This window comes from Lepus europaeus, chromosome 3 (genome assembly GCF_033115175.1).
Source record: "Lepus europaeus isolate LE1 chromosome 3, mLepTim1.pri, whole genome shotgun sequence".
Lineage (NCBI taxonomy): Eukaryota > Metazoa > Chordata > Mammalia > Lagomorpha > Leporidae > Lepus > Lepus europaeus.
Genome location: NC_084829.1, coordinates 45,006,869 through 45,021,020, shown reverse-complemented (window position 1 = coordinate 45,021,020; position 14,152 = coordinate 45,006,869). Strand labels below are relative to the sequence as shown.

The following is a 14,152-nucleotide window of genomic DNA, read 5'->3' as shown; positions in this document are numbered from 1 at the left end:
GGTTAATCCTCTGTTAATAAGAGAGAGAACAAATGACTTATATTTTATAGCATTCACTTCAAATTTTCTGCTTCTGTCTTGAGCTTGCCAGTGTGTCATAGCTGAAGTTCTTCCTTTTCAAAAGGTTTAATACCATATGGCTCCCTGTTTCAGTTTTGATTTAGCAAGAATATTTATTTAATTTTTAATTTCTTTTCTTTTTTTTTTCTTTCTTTTTTTTTTAGAAAGAGAGAGCTATTCCATTAGTTTGATCACCAAAAGCCCACAACAACACAACAGCCAGGGACTGGACCAAGCTAAAGCCAGGAGCCCAGAATTTAATCCAGGAATCCCACATGGGTGGCCAGGATCTGTGTGAGCCTTCACCTGCTATCTCCCACGGTCCTCATTAGCAGGAAACTGGAATCAGGAAGGGAGCCAGGACTCAGGCCCATATACCCTGATATACAATGCAGGTGTCCTACTTGGCATCTTAACTACTAGGCTAAATGACCACCCCTGAAGTTGATATTTGATATAATGATTTGTTTATGTTCTTATACAGAACCTTCATTATTTTAGCACCTTTTCTTTTACAGTTACAAACAATATCTGAGTCTTTGAAGCTCTGAAACTTGTCATCAAGCAAAGAATACTTCACTCAGGTCTCTAGCTTTTGTCAGTACTACAACGGATCTAAAACTGGCTTTGTTTTACTAGGATGTGGGGTATGTGAAAGTACTTTGAAATATTGATATGGGAGGAATAGGCAGATGCCAAATTTCTCTGACAATTTCTGTCTGTAGTCCTGCAGTGTAACTCCACCCCTTACATGTCAATCCAGTATGCCCACTTTCTCATGATGCATCTGCTTCTCCTATACCAGAAGCTGATGACAGTATGGAAGTTAAACAAAACTCCCTGAAAGCCTCAGGCACACTAAACTTCAGCCAAACTCCACCTCATTTGTATATTCAATTAAGGGACCACACTCTACCCTATAAAGGAGACTGTTACACAAGGGAGCAGCCCCGTTTTTGCCTTTTGGCTTCCTTCCCTGGTTGGTCCTACTCTGACCTCCTCCCACATTCTCTCTTCATAGGCAACTCTCTGGCCCATTTGTCACGGGGGTCTCTAGGTAGGGTTGCCTACAGTCATGCATGAATATATACTCACTCTCTTACTTTTAAATCTTGTTCTTATTTGTGCGCTGTATGTATGCTTCTGCTCTGAATTCTTACCTCTGTGGTGGTAAGAAGTTGGAAAAAAAATGGGTTACATGTTCCCATTACTGTTTTATTGAGGCATATCTTTTTCTACTGGAAAAGTTGTCTTTCACATCTTTCTTCTCATTTTAATTTCCCAATTGTAGTTTACTCTTTATTAAAAGAGGATTATTGAATGCTTGAAAATTTTGCCAGTTGATTGTTGTTCAAATTGAAAATGACAGCCATGACTTTCTTTATAGTCAGCTGTGTTTGGAGATTCCCATTGCCAATTTTTAACATTACTTTGACTTTCTGCTGGTAATGAGCACTTTTGTTGGCACTTTCCCTTCATAGTCATTTAGAATGTGTTCAAAGAGACACTGATTGGTTTTAGGAAAATATAATTTAGGTGTTAAATGTTGTTGATAGATTATAGACAATATAAATTTGAAGGCCAAGCATAATGATTGCTAATATGTATTAGTATAGTACATTTCAGATAATTTGCCTATAAATCTCATATCATTTGAGAATAGATTTTTAGATTAAATCATTTGACCTTCATATTTTGAAACTTTGAACCACTTTTTTTTTTTAAGGATTTATTTATTTGAAAGGCAGAGTTAGAGAGAGAGAGAGAGAGAGAGAGAGAGTCTTCCTTCTGCTAGTCCACTTCGCAAATGGCCACAATGGCTGAGATTGGGCCAGGAACCTGGAACTCCATCTGAGTCTCCCTTGTGGGTAGCAGGGGTCCAAGTACTTGGCCATCTTACACTTTACATCTTACACATCTTACACTTACATCTTTCTCAAGCTCATTATCAGGGAGCTGGATTATAAGTCTAACAGATGTAACTTGAATTAGCACTCATACAGGATGGCGGCATGCAGGTGACAGTATAACCCTCTGGCCCCTGATTCATGAGGGATTTTGTATGACCTTCTCTCTCCTTTACTCTTGAAACTTTCATCTTATTTTCTGAAATTTTTATGATATTGTGCTATGATATGAGTCATTGTTCATCCACTTTGCTGGGTAAATTTTCATTTTAGTTCTTAGAAGATTTCTTAAATGATTTCTTTGATAATTTTCTTTATTTTTCTTTTTTTTTCTTTTAGCTTTCTGGAATTGCTACTTTTCAACTACTAGATCTCTTAATCTGGCCCTTCAACTTTTTAAAAAAATTTTCTCATTTTTCATTTTCTTCTGTTTTCTAGAAGATTATTTTCTAGTTTATTCTTCAAGCTTGTCATCAAGTTATTCTTCAAGTCATAATTTTAATTTCTAATTTTTTTATCAGAATTTTTCTTTTACTGATGTTTTAAAAATTTACTGGATCTTTTCATGGGTGTAATATCATGTCTTACTAGAATATTTGTTATGATTGTATTTTTTTTTTACTTCCTTTATTTATTCTGCTTCTGATTTCCTTTTCATCCTGTTTGTTTTGCCTCCCAAAGTGTGCAATAGCAGGAAGCTGGAATTGAAAGTAGAGTCAGAACTTGAACCCATGTACTACAAAAAGGCATGTATTCATCCCTGGTGGTTTCTTAACTGGTGTGCCAAATGCCCAGTCCTCCCCAAACTTTTTGAAGTCTCCATTTGGAAAATTAGAAAAGATATTACGTGGTTTCTTTCTCCTTCTGTTCCTCCTCTTCTTTTAAAGGATTATTTATTTATTTGAAAGGCAGAATGATGGGGATGGGGAGAAGGAGAGACAGAGACAGAGAGAGAAAAATCTTTTCCATCTGATGCTCACTCCCAGGTGCCCACAACAGTCAGGGCTAGACTAAAGCAGGGAGCCAGCAACTCCATTTGGGTTTTCCATATGGGTGGGCCATTCTGTGCTGCCTGTGAGGCACATTAGCAGGAAGCTGGATCAGAAGTGCAGAGAGTAGTCAGTACTGAAACCAAGCACTCCAATATGGAATGCACTTGTCCTGAATGGAGGTTTAACACATTATACCACAATACCTGTCCCTATTTTGTGTGATTTCTAAGTGCTAAATATTCCGTGAGTATAATTGCCAGATCATATGATAGGTTTATACTGAGTTTTATTAGAAACTGCCAAATGTTTTCAATAATGACTCTCATACTTTGCATTCGTATCAGTACATGAGAGCTTCTAGTTGTTTGGCATTGCCAGTGTTTTTGTTTTTTAAAAAAATTAACCATTCTAATAGGTGTGAAGGCATACCTTAATGTGATTTTATTGTATATTTACCAGATGACAAATGCTGTTGAGAGTCTTTCTGTGTTCTTATTTACCATCTGTGAATCTACTTTGATAAAGGATCTGTTCATCCTTTTTCTTGGTTGTTTACCGGATTATTTGCTTTTTTTTAAATTTTTATTTATTTTTTTATTATGCAGATTATATTTATTCCACAAATGTTTAGGCAGAGTTTTACAAGATAATATGAAAAGGAGATGGATGTATGTGGACTATAAATTCTTTTTTTTTAACTTTTATTCAATGAATATAAATTTCCAGTGTACAGCTTATGGATTACAATGGCTTCCCCCTCCCATAACTTCCCTCCCACCCGCAACCCTCCCCTCTCCCGCTCCCTCTCCCCTTCCATTTGCATCAAGATTCATTTTCAATTCTCTTTATATACAGAAGATCAATTTAGTATAAAGATTTCAACAGTTTGCACCCACATAGAAACACAAAGTGAAACATACTGTTTGAGTACTAGTTATAGCATTAAATCAAAATGTACAGTACATTAAGGACAGAGATCTCACATGAGGAGCAAGTGCACAGTGGCTCCTGTTGTTGACCCAACAAATTGACACTCTAGTTTATGGCACCAGTAACCACCCTAGGCTGTCGTCATGAGTTGCCAAGGCTATGGAAGCCTTCCAAGTTCACCGACTCTGATCATATTTAGACAAGGTCATAAAAGACATTGTGAGGATAGTAACCAATGATCCTAAGAGTGGCATTAACCAGGTTTGAACTATTATACAGCATCAAATGGGGAAGAGGACCATCAGTACACACAGGTTGGGAGTAGAGCCATTGGTGGTAGAGTAGAGGTTATGATTACAAAGGAATGAGGCCCAATTGCACTAGACAGGGACTAGAACCCGGTGTGCCAGCGCCGCAAGGTGGAGGATTAGCCTAGTGAGCCACGGCACCGGCCTTTTTTTTTTTTATTTTAAGAGCTTTTTTAAAAAATATATTCAGGATACCAGTTTTGTAGAAGTCCTTTGTCTAGTAAATAATTTGAAAGTATTTTCTCCCAGTCTGTAGCTTTTCTTTTCATTCTTCGAGCAGCATCTTTTGTAGAGCAAATGTTTTTAATTTTGACAAAATCCAGTTTATCAATTTCCTTTTTATATATTATGACTTTAGTATTGAACCTAATAATTTTTTTAAAGATTTATTTATTTATTTGAAAGTCAGAGTTACACACACACACACACACACAGAGAGAGAGAGAGAGAGAGAGAGAGAGAGAGAGAAAGTGTCTTCCATCCGTTGATTCTCTCCCCAGTTGGATGCAGCACTCCGAAGCCAGGAGCCAGGAGCTTCTTCCGGGTCTCCCACACAGGTACAGAGGCCCAAGGACTTGGGCCATCTTCTACTGCATTCTCAGGCCATAGCAGAGAGCTGGATCAAAAGTGGAGCAGCTGGGTCTCTAACTGGCGCCCATATGGGATGCTGGCGCTTCAGGCCAGGTCATTAACCCGCTGCACCACAGCGCTGGTACCTCCTAAGAATGTTTTGATTAACCAAAGTAACAACTGTTTCCTTGTGTTTTATTTGTAGCAGTTTTGTAGATTTTTTGTTTGACTTTTAAATGTATGGTTCATTTTTAATTAATTTGTGAAAGTTGTGAAATATAAAAGTATTTCAGGTTGGCGCTGCGGCTCAATAGGCTATTCTATTCCTCCGCCTGTGGCGCCGGCACACCAGGTTCTAGTCCCAGTCGGGGCGCCGGATTCTGTCCCGGTTGCTCCTCTTCCAGTCCAGCTCTCTGCTGTGGCCCGCCGGGAGGGCAGTGGAGGATGGCCCAAGTTCTTGGGCCCTGCACCCCATGGGAGACCAGGAGAAGCACCTGGTTCCTGCCTTCGGATCAGCGCGGTGCGCCGGCCTCAGCGCGCCGGCCGTGGCGGTCATTGCAGGGTGAACCAACGGAAAAAGGAAGACCTTTCTCTCTGTCTCTCTCTCTCACTGTCCACTCTGCCTGTTAAACAAAACAAAACAAAACAAAACTATAAAAAAAAGTATTTCAGAGAATTAATGGAAAAAAGGAACTTCTAGGAGATACACTTATTTTCATGCAATGATATTTTCAAATCCATGGATAGTTTTTTTTTTTTTCATAATATGCATTTTCTTTTTTGACAGGCAGAGTTAGACAGTGAGAAAGAGAGAAAGGTCTTCCTTCCGTTGGTTCACCCCTCTAAATGGCCACTATGGCTGGTGTACTATGCCGATCCGAAGCCAGGAGCCAGGTGCTTCTTCCTGCTCTTCCAATGGGTGCAGGGCCCAAGCACTTGGGTCATCCTCCACTGCCTTCCCGGGCCACAGCAGAGAGCTGGACTGGAAGAGGAGCAACCGGGACAGAACCGGCGCCCCAACCGGGACTTCTTGCATAGCACCCGGGATGCCGGCGCCGCAGGTGGAGGATTAGCCTAGTGAGCAGTGGCACCAGCCATAGTATGCATTTTCAATAGATTGTTTGAAGGCCTCTTGTAAGGTCAGGATTACATCTTTTTCTGCATGAGTATCCAGATTTTCTAGCGCTGTTTGTAGGTGAGTAAGTCTGCTGCTTCATCTCTGGAAACAATCAAGTCACCACATTTGTTTGGGTTTATTTCTTTTCTTTTTTAAGATTTATTTATTTATTTGAAAGTCAGAATTACATAGAGTGAGAAGGAGAGGAAGAAAGAGAGAGAAAGAGAGGTCTTCCATCCACAGATTGTCCAGATCGCTGCATTGGCTGGAGAAGTACTTATCCAAAGCCAGGAGCCAGGAGCTTCTTCCAGGTCTCCCATTTAGGAGCAGGGGCTCAAGGACTTGGGCCATCTTCTGCTGCTTTCCCAGGCCATAGCACAGAGCTGGATCAGAAGTGGAGCAGCTGGCACTGGAACCAGTGCCTATATCGATGCTGGCACTGCAGGCAGCAGCTTTACCCGCAGTGCCACAGTGCGGGTCCCATGTTTGGGTTTATTTCTGCAACCTCTGTTCTGTTCCATTGATCTCTGAGTCTAACCTTTTCGATTTTTCTTTAAAACTGTGGCTTTGTAATAGGACAAAACACAGTTATTTGTGTGTTTTTTTTCCATTTTTTTAAGTTATTCTAGTTTCTGTAGTTTTCAGAATGAAGCTTTTAGAATTGACTTGTCTATGTTTATAAAAATATGGTTGAGATTTTTTAGATCACTTGAAATGTATGGATCAATTTTGGGTCATAGGTTCCTGTAAGCTTCTGCATATTCACTCATTTGCTAGGACTCAGAGCACCCAACATATTAGTTGTACTCACATCTGTAATTTATGGTAGATCAGCATGGAGTTGTGGGAACACATGTGGCAGTGTTTCTATTCAGGGAAGTCTGCTTCAGACTTAAAGTCCAGGGTATTTTGTTTTTTGTTTTTGTTTGATTAAGGGCCGATAACGTAGGCACCTGCGTGAACAGTAAGAACTAGTGAAATTCCTGACTCTTAGACAGAAAACAGATGTTTATGATAAGTCACAGTGTTTGTACAAAATTCTAGCAAGCTAGTACATTGGGGTTCAGTGCTCAGATCCTGCAAAATAACCTTGTCATATGAGGAACACACTAAAGGCTAAGTTTCCAGGAGCCTGCCAATGACCACCTTTTCACTCATGATTTCTAAGGACAACACTGGGCTTGCTATGTTGACTCTTTCTTCAAAAAAAAATAGGACTGTTCCAGGTGTCCATGTCTGTTTCAATGGGTTTTTATTTTAAGTTTGTTTTACGCAAATTATCCTTTTTTAAGATTTATTTTTTAAATGGTCGATTTCTTATAATTTGTCTATACTGTGTTCTTAGATTTACTTATGATATTCCATTATTACCCTCTTATCATCTGTGGGGTCTCTTGAGAAAATCTTTTCTTATACTTCTTGCATAGATTGGATTGAAAAGGATCAATTTAACTGATCTGATTAAAGAAATGGGTTTTGGTTTGATTAATTTTTGTCTGTTTCTGTTCAGTTTCACTGATGCTTGAAATTGCATCTTTCCTCCTAATTGCTTTTGTTTTTCTTCCTTATAGTTTTCCTAAGAGTAAAAGTTTGGGGCAAGCACTGTGGTGTAGCAGGTAAAGCTGCCCCCTGCAGTGCCGGCATCACATTTGGACCCCAGTTTGAGTCCTGGCTGCTTCGTTTTTGAGCTAGCTCTGTGCTGTGCGGCCTGGGAAAGTAGTTGAAGATGGCCCTAGTCCTTGGGCTCCTGCACCCACATGGGAGATCTGGAAGAAGCTCCTGGCTCCTAGTTTTTAGATCAGCACAGCTCCGGCCATTGTGGCCGTCTGCGGGAGAGAACCAGCAGATGGAACACCTCTCTCTCTCTCTACGTCTGCCTCTCTGTAACTCAGCCTTTCAAACAAATAAATAAATCTTAAAAAAAGAGTAAAGGTTTAATTATTGTTTTAAGGCTTTTCTTCTTTTGTAAAATATTAAATATTTAGAAAATATTTGAACAGCAGAGTGACCAAGAGAGTGGGGAAGGGGCCAAGAGATCTTCCATCAACTGGTTCACTTCCCAGATATCCACAACAGCCAGATTGGGGCCAGGCTTAAGCTGGAGCCAGGAACTCCATCCTGGTCTCCCATGTGGGTGGCAGGGACTCAAGTATTTGATCCATCATCTGTTGCCTTTCAGAGCACATTAGCAAGAAGCTGGATGGAAAGTGGTAGTAGCTGAGACTCGCAAGTTGCAGCTTAATCTGTCTCCTCTTCTCTTCTAGTATGTTCATTTAATGGTGTAAATTTCCCTGTTAGCTCTGCTTTAGGTGTATCTCATGAATTTTGGTATGTTTAATTTACATTTTCATTTAGTTAAGAATATGTCTTTGAGCAGGAATTTAGCTTAATAGTTAAGAAACTGGTTTAGCAGCACATGTACTAAAATTGGAATGATACAGAGAAGATTAGCATGGCCCCTGCACAAGGATGCCACGCAAATTTGTGAAGCATTCCATATTTAAAAAAAGAAAAAAAGAAACTGGTTTAGATGCCGGCAGCCCATGGCTTAGTAGCTGAATTCAATTCCTTGCTGTGGCTCCAAATTCCAGCTTCCTGCCAGTGCAGACCCTGGGAGGCACACATATTTGGATTCCCGCCATCCGTATGGGGGAAGTGGGTTGAATTTCCAGCTCTAGCTTTAGTCCTGACCCAGCTCTGGCCATGTTGTTCATTTGGAGGGTCAACCAGTAGATAGAAGTTTTCTCTGTCCTTCCGCCTATCAGCCTGTCAATAAAGATTGAAATATATATTTTGTAAACCTGTAAAGACATCCATTCTGAGTCATAGATTACTAAGAAGTGTGTTTTAAAATTTATGATTATGGGGCTGGTGTTGTGGCACAGTGGGTTAAAAAAAAAGTGTACAAAAGAATGAAAACAGTATACACAAAAACGTGTATATAAATAGCAACTCTATAATTGCCCCAAACGAAAAATTCAAATGTCCCTCAACAAGTAGTGCCTTAACAAACTGGTACATTCATACCATAGAATAGTCAGCAATAGGCCGGCGCCACGGCTCAATAGGCTAATCCTCCACCTACAGCACCGGCACCCCGGGATCTAGTCCCGGTCGGGGCGCCGGTTCTGTCCCGGTTGCTCCTCTTCCAGTCCAGCTCTCTGCTGTGGCCCAGGAGTGCAGGAGGATGGCCCAAGTGCTTGGGCCCTGCACCTGCATAGGAGACCAGGAGGAAGCACCTGGCTCCTGGCTTCGGATCAGCACAGCGTGCCGGCCGCAATGCGCCGGCCGTAGCGGCCACTTTGGGGGTGAACCAATGGAAAAAGGAAGACCTTTCTCTCTCTCTCTCTCTCTCTCTCTCTCTCTCTCTCGTTGTCTAACTCTGCCTGTCAAAAAAAAAGTCAGCAATAAAAAAAGGAATGAACTATTGACATAGCTTTAATAAATCTCAAAAAAAGAAAGGCAATAGAATAGTCCACTCTACTACACAAAAAAATCCTATTCAATGAAATATACATTCTTGAAAATTCACCAAGATATATCATATTCAAAGCCATCAAACAAATCTTAACAGATAAAAAAGAAAATATTATAGTGTATAAATGAAAATATTATAGTGAATAAAAGAAAATATTATAGTGTGTTCTATGAACATAAACAAGTAATCAGTAAAAGAAAGATAACTGGTAAATTCTTCAAATAATCAAAACTTTTTTTAAAGATTTATTTGAAAGTCAGAGTTACACAGAGAGAGAGGGGTCTTCTATCTGCTGGTTCATTCCCCAATTGGCCGCACTGGCCAGAGCTGCACCAATCCAAAGCCACGAACTTCTTCCAGGTCTCCTAGGCGGGTGCAGGGGCCCAAGGACTTGGGGCAATCTTCTACTGCCTTCCCAGGCCATAGCAGAGAGCTGGATTGGAAGTGGAGCATCTGGGATTCGAACCAGTGTTCATATGGGATACTGGCACTGCAGGCGGCAGCTTTACCCACTATGCACAGCACCGGCCCCTCTATTACCTTTTAGTTAAACCTGTTTGATAGTGTTTTCTGATCTTTCCTATTTTTATTTATTTATTTATTTATTTAAAAGATTTATTTATCTGATTGAAAGATAAAGTTACAGAGACTCAGAGAGACAGAAAGAGAGAGTGAGATCTTCCACCCGCTGGTTCACTCCCCAAATGGCTGCAATGGCTGGAGCTGGGCTGATCTGAAGCCAGGAGCCAGGAGCTTCTTCTGGGTCTCCCACGTAGGTGCAGAGGCTCAAGAACTTAGGTTGTCATCTTCTGCTTTCTCAGGTTCATTAGCAGGGAGCTGGATAGGAAATGGGGTAGCCAGAATTCGAACTGGTGCCTATATAGGATGCTGGTGCCCGGTGATAGCTTTACCCACTATGCCAGAGTGCCGGCCTCCCCTTGCTGTTTTGCTATAGAGGTGTTATGTTAATTACTTAGATAAAGGTGTTGAAGTCTTCATGTCTTAGTATGGATTTATCTATTTCTCATTTCACTTTAGTAAGTGTTTGCTTTATGTATTTTGAAGCTCTGTTGTTAGGTGCATATATGTTTAGAATTTTCATATCTTCATAGTGAAGTAACATTCTTTATTCCTTGTAATTTCTCTTGTACTGAAGTAAATTTTATATAATATCCATTTAGCTACTCTATCTTTCTTTTGACGGTTTCATATTTTATTTTTTTTAATCCTTTGGTTTTTAATGCATCCATATAATTTTAGTTAAAATAAGTTAAACCTTACTTTTTGATGCCTCCAGCTACTTAAATGGATTCGAAAGAAACTTGGCTTTTTCTACTTGTGAATGAAGTAAAAAATGTTTTGGGATTAACCAGGAATTGAGGTTGTTATTGAATTCTTATTTTAGGATGTGGTTGTAATTGGATTGCACCACAGTACCACAGTACCCAGGAAAGTAATAAAAAGAATCAGAGCACTCCTTTTGGGAGTAGTTGTCTGCCTGTCTATTCTGAGGCTTGTTTATAGACCCTAGGTAAAATGCGTTTATCACTTTTTGTCCGGATTCCTAACACAATAAGTAATACCAGTTTTCAGGATCACTACAATTTTGTTTCTAGGGCAGTATGGGCTAAAGATAAATTTGGGATATTGCCTTGATATTTGGGGATTATGCCTGTTGGTCATAAATAAAGTTTTATAAATCTTAGTACTAAGAATTGCTTTGTTATTTCTTTTACATTATCCTTAAAACATCACATGAAGTCTAACTCAGAATAGGGAAGAATTCTGTATTTAGCCAACAGTGAAACTTGGGTCTGTTTCCTTTTTTCTACACCCCAGTACTGTCTGTGTACTTTGCGGAGTTAATGTTTTTGAGAATATAGCCCTCACAAGATATACTATAACAAAAATACCTATGTTTTTTGAAATAGCCTGTTGAATTTTCAAAAGATAATCCCAGTGCTTATAAAATATTGCTTAGGAAAATAAGTGTTTTCTATTTCTAGAATCTTTACTATCTACAAAGTACATTATCTATAGTCTTTCTTTTGGTCATACTGTTCTTTCAAATACCTTTAAAGGCCATTTAGATGCTGCTGACGAAGTTGTATCTTCCTCCATACCTCTTTCCTGATTTCTAGACTATTCAGTTGCCTACCCTACATCTTCATTTAGATGTTCAGTAGTTTAAAACAACATTCTTCATTCTCTCCACCAAGTTTCCTTCTTTTTCTATTAAATCTCAATTTGATGTCGAATGTTTTAGCATCTTTCTTTCCTTTATACTTGATATTTAGTTTATCAGTAAATTCTTTCACCTGCATCTTTATGATTTCTTTAAATCAGGCTACCACTGCCTAACTCCAGTATCTTTCTGAAGTGTAATTTTTGTTTGTTTTTTGACAGACAGAGTGGATAGTGAGACAGAGAGACAGAGAGAAAGGTCTTCCTTTGCTGTTGGTTCACCCTCCAGTGGCCGCTGCAGCCAGCGCATTTCACTGATCCAAAGCCAGGAGCCAGGTGCTTCTCCTGGTCTCCCATGCGGGTGCAGGGCCCAAGCACTTGGGCCATCCTCCATTGCCTTCCTGGACCACAGCAGAGAGCTGGCCTGGAAGAGGGGCAACCGGGATAGAATCCGGTGCCCCGACCAGGACTAGAACCCAGTGTGCCGGCGCCGCAAGGCAGAGGATTAGCCTGTTAAGCCACGGCGCTGGCTTGAAGTGTAATTTTTACTGATGAGTATTTCTGCTTCTTTTAAGAAGAGGAACAGAGAAAAGGGAGCCAGACTACTTATGTTAAAAGAAATCTCAGTTTTTAAATATTCTATTTGTGTAATCTCTGGTAGGTTTTTAAACATCTCTGTGTGTAAGTTTCTTCATCTACACACTAATCTCATATGGTTGCCATGAAAATTTTAAAAAGGTAAATATTCCAAATATTCTTAGTCTTTGGCACATGGTTCTCCCTCTTTCCTTCCCTCCCTCTCTCCCTCCCTCCCTCCCCTCTCTCCCCCTCTCTTTCTCTCTCTCTCTATATATATAGTTTTTATATTTATATATTTTATATATAGTTTTTTAAGTTCCTATGCTATTGTGCATTATCTGATCCCGGCTATCTCTCAGTTACATCTCATGTGTTTCTTACTTATGCTCATGTCATTGTAGCCACATTAGCTTTCTTACTCTTTCAAAAACATAGCAATCACATTCCTACTAATATGTATTGGTTCATCCATTTGTTTTATTATGTGTCTTCTTCACTAGGATATACATTTTCTAAAATCAGAATCTTTGAAAGTCTGTTATCTCTAGTGTTTCTGACATGTAGAAATTTCTTTAAAATTTAAAGATTGGGGCCTGGCATTGTGGCATAGCAGGTAAACTGCCTCCTACGATGCTGGCATCCCATATGGGCGTCAGTTCAAGTCCCAGCTGCTTTAACTCTGATCCAGCTCCCTGCTAATGTACCTGGGAAAGCAGCAGAGGATGCTACATGTGCTTGGGCCCCTGCAACCCACATGGGAGACCTGGATAATGCTCATAGCTCCTGGCTGTGGCCTGGACCAACGCTGACTGTTGTTCCTATCTGGGAAGTAAATCAGCAGATGCACGTGCCCTCACACTCTCTCCCTCTCTCTGACTCTGTCTCTCCCCCTCTCCTTTTTTTTTTTTTTTTTTAAGGTTTATCTATTTATTTGAAAGTCAGTGTTAATGGAGAGGCAGAGAGAGAGAGAGAGAGAGAGAGAGAGAGAGAGAGAGAGAGAGGTCTTCCATCTGCTGGTTCATTCCCCAGTTGGCTGCTATGGCCAGAGCTGCGCCAATCAAGCCAGGAGCCAGGGGCTTTTTCCAGGTCTCCCATGTGGGTACAGGGGCCCAAAGACTTGGGCCATCTTCTGCTGGTTTCCCAGGCCACAGCAGAGAGCTGGATCAAAAGTGGAACAGCTGGGACACGAACCCGCGCACATATGGGATGCCGGCACTGCAAGTGGTGGCTTTACCAGCTACGCCACAGTGCCATCCCCTCTCTCCTTCTCTTGTCTTTCCCCCTCTCCCTGTAACTCTGACTTTCAAAGTAAATAAATCTTAAAAGAAATTATTTTTTACTTATTGGAAAAAAAACATTACTGATTGAATGAAATGAAGTAAGTCCTCTGGATTCAATTCCTAGGTAGAGCATCCCTTGAAATCTTAGAATTTTTATTCAAGTGTCTGTTTAAAATCATGTAGCTGTTTAGAATTGGTAGGGAATTTTGAAATCAACACATTTCATTCCTTTCTTTTAAATTAAAGAGAATGAAAAGTCAGGGTTGGTGGGGTGAGTTGGGGCAGAGCCACATTTTATGACTGTTCATTTTACTATAACACACTTCCTTCCTGGACCATGTGGTGATAGTGGTGGAAGCTAAGGTCCCAATATAGTATTTTGGTTTCATAGGAAGTAACAGCATCATATTTTCCTATTTAAGTCTGCACTGCTTTTTATTTTTACATAGAAGTAGGAGTGAAGATAAATATTGGTTCTTTATTCTTAAGACTTCAGTTAGGAAAATGTTCTGTGAGTGGTTGGTAACGGCTCCTTATGATGATGCCCCTGCCATTCCTGATTTAAATGGAAATCAGTCAAAAGTAAAACAAGGAGCCTGAATCTTGTCAGGATTTGTTTCTTTCATTTTGATACTGTCCATTCCAATAGGTAAGGTGATATCTCATTGTGGTTTTGGTTTGCATTTTCCTCATGGCTAGTGATGTTGATCTTTTTTTCTTATCATGTATTTTGGGCCATTTTTATTT

General features: G+C 40.0%; 1 protein-coding gene and 1 non-coding gene across 3 annotated transcripts in view; both read left to right on the top strand.

Annotated features, from left to right (window-relative positions):
- The window catches only part of SUPT3H (SPT3 homolog, SAGA and STAGA complex component), a 493,606-nt gene that overhangs the window by 118,052 nt on the left and 361,402 nt on the right, over nt 1–14,152 (top strand). The gene's annotated exons all lie outside the window — the stretch shown is intronic.
- LOC133757212 (U6 spliceosomal RNA) lies at nt 8,286–8,388 on the top strand. Its single transcript, XR_009865589.1, has one exon. It is a non-coding gene; the product is annotated as a U6 spliceosomal RNA (small nuclear RNA).